This window comes from Mus musculus, chromosome 16 (assembly GCF_000001635.26).
Source record: "Mus musculus strain C57BL/6J chromosome 16, GRCm38.p6 C57BL/6J".
Taxonomy (NCBI): domain Eukaryota; kingdom Metazoa; phylum Chordata; class Mammalia; order Rodentia; family Muridae; genus Mus; species Mus musculus.
The window spans coordinates 13,153,447-13,160,952 of NC_000082.6; the positions used below are offsets into that span (position 1 = coordinate 13,153,447).

Genomic DNA, 7,506 nt, shown 5'->3' on the forward strand with positions numbered 1-7,506 from the left:
TTGCTGGCTGTGGGTCTCAGCTCCTGCTCCCATCAGCCACCACAGGAAGCAGACCAAGATGACCACTGGACAAGGCGCCAAGCGTAGCAGAGTATCCTTAGGAATCACATCATTGCTGATAGTGGTTTTATCGGTTGTGTTTGGTTCTGCTGAGACCTCAGAGCTACTCAGGTCAGGAGAGGTGGCTTCAGTGAGCAGGGAGCATTTGCTGCCCCAATAAGAGGACCTGAGTTCACATCCCCAGCACCCCAGTAGCAGCTGGGCATTGCTGAGTGGAGATGCGAGTCCCAGAGCTCACTCGTGAGCCAGCCTCTCTGCAGCGCTGAGTTTCAGATCCAGTGAAAGACCCTGTCTCCAAAACCTAAGAAAGCAATGGGGAAGCACCCATTGTGTCTTCCCTCGGCTTCTACATGCAAGGACATGGAATGCATACATACATCAGTTTCTTTAAACGTTTTATCTACTCTTTGGGAATTTCACATCATCCACCCCAATCCCACCCATCTCCCCCTCCTCTCATACCCACCCTCCACCCTTGCAACCTCCCCCACAACAGAGAAAAAGAAGTCTGAGAAGCTGTAGTGTGTCACAGTATGTCCCACAGCATACCCTTTTGTCCACACTTCTTTGCTTATGGTTGTGCATGTGTTGGTCTGGTTCGAGGCCTCTGACTTGTGCTGTGCTATCAAGACTGGAAGCTCACTGGGCGTCCTCTCGGATATTCTCTTGTTGCCCTGGGTCAGGAGATCCTGTAGGACCAGGTCTATCATGCACTCCAGCAGACTCATCAATGGGGTAGAGAAGGGGTGGGCTCTCCTGCTCTCACACCCCTGGGTTGGCTCACTGGAAAGTCCCATCTCCTACCTCCCACACTCCTATCCCCCACCCCACCTCTCCGACACCCCCAGGCAACCAGAGCCAGTCCTACTGCTCAGGTGAGATACAGGACCTGCAGCCAGTGAGGGACATGACCACTTATCCCATTCTCATGACCTAGGAGCCTGTTCTTCTGCCTGTCATAGAGGGCCAGGGGATGGGTGGAAGGCATCTCTCCTCATCTGGACCACCTCACAGCAGATGAGAGGCAGGGCTGGCTCTCTTGAGCTCATATGTGACTCCCAAATCCAGGGCTAACTCTACTGTGGTGTCCAGGCAAGGTGCAGGACCTGTTTTCCTGAGTGCTGCAGCAGGTGAGGGCTAACCCTCCTGGTCTCATGACCTCAGGGCCAGTTCTCCTGCTTGCCATAGGTGTTACACACACACACACACACACACACACACACACACACACACACAAAATACTTTATAAAAAATATTTAACTTCATTTTTTCTTTTCTATGAATCATGGTTTTGACTTTTGAAAACTACTTTTCCACAGCATTGCCAAACAAGCTCCCATGACTCTCAGGGATGAGGCCTGCTTCCAGCATTATATATTGAAAAGTTACACCTCATTAAAAATAAGAGTATGTGGGCTTCAAAGATGGCTCAGTAGTTCAGAGCACTGGCTGCTCTTCTAGAGGACCCAGGTTCAATTCCCCATACTAACATGTTAGCTCAGCCATCTACAGCTCCATTTCCAGGAGAAATGGCACTCTTTTCTACTCCAGACACACACATAGTACACAGACATACATGCAGGTGAATCACCCATACACATAAAATTTAACCAAAAAAAAAAATACATTTTAATAGGAGACATATGTATATACTAAAATATATACTTTCATATATATACATATAATAAGATAAATATAAGTAGGATTTATATAAAATATGTATTGTGCTATGTTTATTATATAAATACATATATAAATTTATATATAAAATAAGCATATAATAAAGTAAATAGTATAAATAAAAATATATTAAAAGTAAATCTACAAGCCAGTCCCACAACACCCAGAGGAAGCTCTGCTCCCAGGCCCTCTAACACGTCCAGGATCCTAGGATCAGAGGTGAGGAGGACACAACATCTGCCCCAACACCAGGAGAAACTGGGACCAGCGAGACCCAGGCACCCAGGAATTCTTCCCACCACCAGTAGCACAGGCTCCTTCTGGTCTGAGCCGGTGCCCTAAGCAGACCTTGGGCACAAACTCAGCCAGCCCCACAACACCCAAAGGAAGCCCCACTCCCAGGCATTCTAACACACTCAGGATCATAGGATCAGAGGTGCCCTGAGCAGACCTTCAGTGCTAACTCCGCAGCCAGTCCCATGACACCCAGAAACAGCTCCTCTCCCAGGTGCTCTAACACGCCCAGGATCACAGGATCCTAGGATCCCAGGAGCTTGATCACACCAGGATCTCAGGATCACAGAATCACAGGGTCACAGAGACAGCTGGACTCTGAGGAATTTTGACACAAACAGGATCACAGGAAGGACAGGCTCCAGTCAGATACAGTGAGGGCAGCGAGCACTAGAGATAATCAGATATCAAGAGGTAAGTGTAAGAACATAAGAAACAGAAACCAAGATTGCTTGGCATCATCAGAACCCAGTTCTCTCACCATAGCAAGTCCTGTATACACCATCACACCAGAAAAGCAAGATTCGAATCTAAAATCACTTCTCATGATGGTGATAGAAGACTTGAAGAAGGACATAAATACAGGATAACACAGGTAAACAGGTAGAAGCTCTTAAAGAGGAAACACAAAAATTCCTTAAAGAATTACAGAAAACATAATCAAACAGGCAAAGGAAATGAACAAAACCATCCAAGATCTAAAAATGGAAATAGAAACAATAAAGAAATCACAAAGGGAGACAACCCTGGAGTTAGAAGACTTAGGAAAGAGATCAGGAGTCATAGATGCAAGCATCACCAACAGAATACAAGAGAGAGAAGAGAGAATCTCAGGTACAAAAGATACCATAGAAAACATTGACACAACAGTCAAAGAAAATGCAAAAAGCTCCTAACCCAAAACTTCCAGGAAATCCAGGACACAATGAGAAAGCCAAACCTAAGGATAATAGGCATAGAAGAGAGTGAAGATTCCCAACTTAAAGGGCCAGTAAATACCTTCAACAAAATTATAGAAGAAAACTTCCCTAACCTAAAGAAAGAGATGCCCATGAACATACAAAAAGCCTACAGAACTCCAAATAGATTTTACCAGAAAAGAAATTCCTCCAGTTACATAATAATCAAAACACCAAATGCACTAAACAAAGAAAGAATATTAAAAGCAGTAAGAGAAAAAGGTCAAGTAACATATAAAGGCAGACTTATCAGAATTACACCAGACTTCTCACCAGAGACTATGAAGGCTAGAAGATCATACATCTATGGGCAGATGTCATACAGACCCTAAGAGAACACAAATGCCAGCCCAGGCTGCTATACCCAGAAAAACTCAGTTACTGTAGACAGAGAAACCAAGATATTCCATGACAAAACCAAATTTACACAATATCTTTCCTAAAATTCATCCCTTAAAAGGATAATAGATGGCAAACACCAACACGAGGAGGGAAACTACACCCTAGAGAAAACATGAAAGTAATCTTTCAACAAACCCAAAAGAAGATAGCCACACAAACATAATTCCACCTCTAACAACAAAAATAACAGGAAGCAATAATCACTATTTCTTAATATCTCTTAACACTAATCGACTCAAGTCCCTAAAAAAGACATAGACTAACAGACTGGATACGTAAATAGGACTCAACATTTTGCTGCATGCAGGAAACCCACCTCAGTGATAAAGACAGACACTACCTCAGAGTAAATGGCTGAAAACAATTTTCCAAGCAAATGGTCCCAAGAAACAAGCTGGAGTAGCCATTCTAATATCGAATACAATCAACTTTCAACCTAAAGTTATCAAAAAGGACAAGGAAGGACACTTCATACTGGTTGTCTTAGTCAGGGTTTCTATTCCTGCACAAACATCATGACCAAGAAGCAAGTTGGGGAGGAAAGGGTTTATTTTGCCTCCAGAATCTGTCAGCGAGAGAGTAGCTCTTGATTAGTCAGGGACTGGCTCCCTGTGCAGCTTTATCTCTGGGCAGAGCTGCACGCAGCGGCTGCTGAGGAGAGAGCATGGGAAGTGTGACAGGGCAAGTCTGTTTCTGATGTGTCACAGTCCAGGTCATAAGCCTCACTCAGTCCTGCAGCAAAGAGAATTCAAAGGCAGAAAAGGCCACAGGAGAGATGAAAGGGCTCCAGAGATCAGAGGAGGAAGTTACACCCACACAGGGGCATCCACGGCATCCACGCGGGGCCAGCCAACCCAGAGCAACTGAGCTGGGAAATGGCTATGCTTTCTGGCTACCCTGCAAGAGTGGGAGGTGGGACAGAAGCCATGTCCAGAATCACTGTAACAGCCCCAGCAATGGGAAATGAGGGTCACAACTGAATTGAGGCTTCAGAAATGGAAAAAAAGGGACATAAACTGAAGAAGCATCACGCGCTGGGGAGGGAAGCTTGCTCTACAAGAGATGTCCTGAGTTCAAATCCCAAGTACCCACGTAAGAAGTCAGGCAATATACAGCACAGAGGTGAAGCTCAGTGACAGGTGCCACCTCAGGCATTGAGAGCACAGGAGAAGACACCTGATGATGTCCTGCTCTGTGACCTCACATGTGCATGTGCACGCACACGCGCACACGCAGTCTGTGCAGCAAAATGCCTAGGGAAAGACTAAATCTAAGTGATGTCCAGTTTTAAGCCTGGACTCAAGAGATGATAAGAATATCTAACAAAATTAAAGCAAGTCTGGAAAGGGTCTTTTTCCCCCCAGGGGAAAGATAGCTCTAAATTAATTATTTGATTGTAAGTCAGAGACAGGAGACAGTGTATTATGGAGATGTAGTAGATGCTGGCATTAAAGCAATGCTGAGGGCCTCTGAGGAACAATAGAACTTTAGAAAATGGCTCCATCTAGAGGAGGTGGAGAAACGGAACCAGCTAGCACCTGTGATGTACCTAGTCAGCAGGGAGTGCTGGTCAGCTTACACTGCAACCAGAGAAGGTCACTGTGGGTGACAGGTGTGGAGAATCCAGGGGGGACAGCCTGGGAGGCTGTGAAGCTGGAAAGGGTGAAGGCCAGGAAGAGTCAAGTCAGCTAGCATCAGAGAGAAGGTAGTCTCGCTAGCAGGTGACCAAGATGAATGAAGGCGGAGCAGAGCTGACTAAAGGAAAGAAGATGCTGGACCACTGAGATGGTTCAGTGGGTAAGGATGCTTTCAGGTAAGTCTGATGGCCTGAATTCAGTCACCATGCCCCACATGGTAGAAGGGAAGAAGTAGCTCCTACAAGTTGTTCTCTAAACCCCACATGTACACCATGGCTTGAACTCAATGATACAAGCACGCACAGACATGCACACACACACACACGCACACGCACACGCACGCACACACACGCACGCACGCACACGCACGCGCACGCACGCGCACACACACACACCACTGAATAAATGTGTTGAGAATGGGGTTGGGAAGAGGAAAAATAAAGATGGATTTTGCTTTTCTAGCTTGTCACACCTACAGAAAACCTGTCTGGGTTGCCATCATTTATGTTCTCGTGTTTACCCCTAACCTGGGAGGGAAGTGTCAAGCCCCAGGAAATCACAGCGAGCTCCTTTCTTCTTCCTGCTGCTTTGTAACAGCATTGCTGTTTGGCTCTGTGGTCTGTGGGTGTTGGAAGATAACAAAGGATCAGCCTAGAGCCCCTTTACATACGTAACCCAGCTTCAGAGGCTTATTATTATTACTTAAAACCTCCTTCCAAAAACTTACGAAATCAAAATGTGTGCTGGTTACTGTCACCTGGAGCTGAAAGTCGACATTCAGCAGCTTGGAGAGGATTGTTATTTTGGTGGTGCTGAGAGCACTGTAACTGGGGCAGCTGGGTTGCTATGGTGACTGGGTCTCAAAACAGAGCCCTGTGCTTCGACACATCCACACAGCAGATGAATCTCAGGTTGACATGGCCGTGACACTCATCCTAGTTGAAGCATCCACAAACTCCCATCAGGACCCGTGGAAGGGAAATTTGGGATCAGGGCCCCCAAAGCACTGGTTAAGAAGTTGCAGCTTGGGCTTTTTTAAGCTGGGTCTTCTCAGTCCTCACGGTCCTGAAAACCTCTGGCTCACAGCCTAAAGCTCTCCCTTAGGGGAGGCTGATAGCTTGGGGAAGGTTCATCCCGGAAGCGAGTATGATTAATTGCTCCAGTGCTGACAGAGGCTGAAAACTTGAGACTCAGACCACATTCTTGTCACTAATAGATGAGATGAGGGTGGGGCAAATGAGTGTGGGACTGTACTGAGGATCCAGCTGCTGCTCTGTGGCTTCCTGCCTGGAGCAGCACCCAATAGGTCACTGCACACCCACGGTTATCGCAACACTATTAGCAAGAGCCAGGGTCTGCCATCAGCCCCATTAGTGTATTGTGACAAGAAGACTTGGGTCAGTTCAGAGAGATGGGTGGAACTGTAGACAGTCAAGGGGTTTTTTTTTTTGTGGGGGGGGGGGATTTTTTTTTTTTTAAAGAAGCCGGCCTGAGACAAATATTACTTTTTGTCTCATTGAGGAATCTGGACTTCTTTTTTTAAAAAAGAATTAATTAAACTATAAATATATGTGGCATGGCAGTAGATGAGGAAGAAGACCTGCGGCAGGGAAAAGGAGAGACAGACACAAGAAGGCAATTGAGAGTGACTGTGAGCAAAGGATTATGATATGTATGAAAACGACGTGATGAAACCCAGCATTTTCACTGACTAAAACAAAGCGAACAGAAATGTGCAGGTACTTTTGCGGCGAGGGTGGGCGGGAACCGACACTGCCTTTGGGGTGTGCTCCAAGCAAACCTCCGCGCCCACGCTGTCCTTCCGGGTCTCGACAGTAGGGGTCCCCGTTGAGTCGCGCGTCTTACACTACGCTGTGGTACTGGACTAAGGACGGAGACGCTTTGAATAGGGAGTATCTGCCTCTGCTGGTTCTTGCCTAAGCATGACATGGGAAAGCAGGGAAGGCGGGGTGGGGGTGGGGAAGATTCCTGACTTGCAGCATGACTCATGAACAAACGGAGAGAATAGTCGCTGCTTCTCATCGGAGCCCCAGCACGCCCCGGGACAAGCCTGAGTCAGACCAGAAGTCCGGAGTCTGGTCGGTCAGAGAGCATTTTCCCCCTTGAGGGAGAAATATATTTAGGGGAAGTGGTATGAATTTCTTAAGATTGCCGGAAACCCCACGTTAAACCCTAGGCTTCTAGAAGTCGAATCCGTCAAAACCAAGAAGCTTCCCGATTGAAGATAAAAATTGGCCACCTCCGCAAAGACACCAAGAATAGGTAAAAATAGATAGATAAATAAATAAATAAATAAATAAATAAATAAAAATTAAAAAATAAAAAGGTTTGTGACCTTAGTGGCAGCGGTTCTACGACACACGCACCCAAAACCAGCAGCCGTGCCTACCTGTGTGCACCTTACAGCATAGAAACCCGACCAGTGATTTTTGTTCCAATTGTACTGGTTTTGT

General features: G+C 46.2%; 1 long non-coding RNA gene across 1 annotated transcript; it reads right to left on the minus strand.

Annotated features, from left to right (window-relative positions):
- Positions 1–618: 618 nt before the first annotated feature.
- Gm32596 lies at positions 619–5,849 on the minus strand. The gene is made up of 3 exons (XR_384684.2): positions 5,760–5,849; positions 5,560–5,651; positions 619–749 (listed from the first exon to the last, which is right to left on the minus strand). It is a non-coding gene; the product is annotated as a predicted gene, 32596 (long non-coding RNA).
- Positions 5,850–7,506: the final 1,657 nt, after the last annotated feature.